The 1,591-nt window shown below is 33.3% G+C and overlaps 1 pseudogene; it reads left to right on the top strand.

Moving 5' to 3' along the window:
• The first annotated feature begins 481 nt into the window (after nucleotides 1-481).
• LOC131998828 (small ribosomal subunit protein eS1-like) lies at nucleotides 482-1,260 on the top strand (annotated as a pseudogene).
• Nucleotides 1,261-1,591: the final 331 nt, after the last annotated feature.

Here is a 1,591-nt window from a genome sequence, read left to right on the forward strand (position 1 = left end):
TTCTTAATAAACAAATAAAAAGAACCATTCTAACCAGATAAAGGTTACCTGACAAATACAGCAGCTAACTGTATATATTGAAAGCATTCTAATTAAGCTCAGGAACAAGACAGGTAGCATAAAGGAGAAAAGATCTAGTGGATCTTGGGGTGAGAAAGACACCCTGGAACTCGCAACACTGCAACACTCTGGCCCAATCTAAGTAAATGAATCATGTTTATTGATTAAAAGACTCAATATTTTAAAAAATAATTTCTTCCCAAAATAATCTATAAATTCAGTGCAATTCTAGTCAAAATCCAAATGAAATCAAATGTGGTTTTGTGTGTAACCTGTTACACTATATCTATAATTTATATGTAAGAGCCATAAATATACTCATGAAGAAGAACAGGGTGGAGAGATTTGCTCTACAGATTTTATTTTTAAAATCTTATTAAAATCTATCATAATTAAGCCTTTTGGTTCCCTGAGAAGTGTCATGGCAGTTGACAAGAACACATGCCTTACAAAAGGTGGCAAGAGGAAAGTGGTTAATTCGTTTTCTAAGAACGATTGGTATGATGTGAAAGCACCAGCTATGTTCATTATAAGAAATATTGGAAAAACACTAGTCATAAGAACTCAAGGAACCAAAATCACATCTAATGGCCATGAGAACACAAAAACATAATGTTTTTTTGAGGTGAACCTTCCAGATCCTGCAGAATGATGAAATTGCATTTCGAAAATTCAAGCTAATTACTGAGGGTAAAAACTGCCTAATTCCATGGCATGGGTCTTATTCGTGACAAAATATGTTCCATGGTCAAAAAAATGGCAGACCCTGATTTAAGCTCATATTGATGTCAAGAATACTGTTGGTTATTTGTTTTATCTATTTTGTGTTGGTTTTACTAAGAAACACAACAGTCAGATTTAAAAGACCTCTTATGTTTAGCAATAACCGGTCCACCAAATTTGGAAAAAAGATGGAAACCATGACTCAAAAAGTACAGACAAATGACTTGAAAGAAATAGTCAATAAGTTGATTTCAGACATCATTGGAAAAAGACATAGAAAAGACTTGCTAATCTATTTATCCACTCCATGACGTCTTTGTTAGAAAAGTAAAAATGCTGAAGAAGCCCAAGTTTGAGTTGGAAAAGCTCATGGAGCTTCATGGTGAAGGTAGTTTTGGAAAAGCTACTGGAGATGAGACTGGTGCTAAAGTTGAATAAGCTTATGGATATGAGCCACCAGTCCAAGAATCTGTTTAAAATTCAGACATTTAATGGTAACAAATAAAAGATCTTACTTGTGATATCTAAAAAAAGAAAAAACAAAGGGTATAATAATTAAGGCAGTGTGGTGCTGGTTCAGGGATAGAAAAAATGACAAGAGACTAGAACAGGATACCTAAACAGAACTACACCTATATGGAAACTTGATTTGTGACAGGCTTTTTTCATGGATAAGTGAAAGAAAAAATGGACTTAAAAAAAAAGTGTTAGTACAATTTAAAAACATGACATTAAATCCCTACACTCTGCTAAGCACTAGAATAAATTCCAAATAGATCAGTAGTTAGAATGAGAAGGACAAATGATA

The sequence above is a fragment of the Mustela nigripes genome, chromosome 13 (assembly GCF_022355385.1).
Source record: "Mustela nigripes isolate SB6536 chromosome 13, MUSNIG.SB6536, whole genome shotgun sequence".
In the NCBI taxonomy this organism is placed as follows: domain Eukaryota; kingdom Metazoa; phylum Chordata; class Mammalia; order Carnivora; family Mustelidae; genus Mustela; species Mustela nigripes.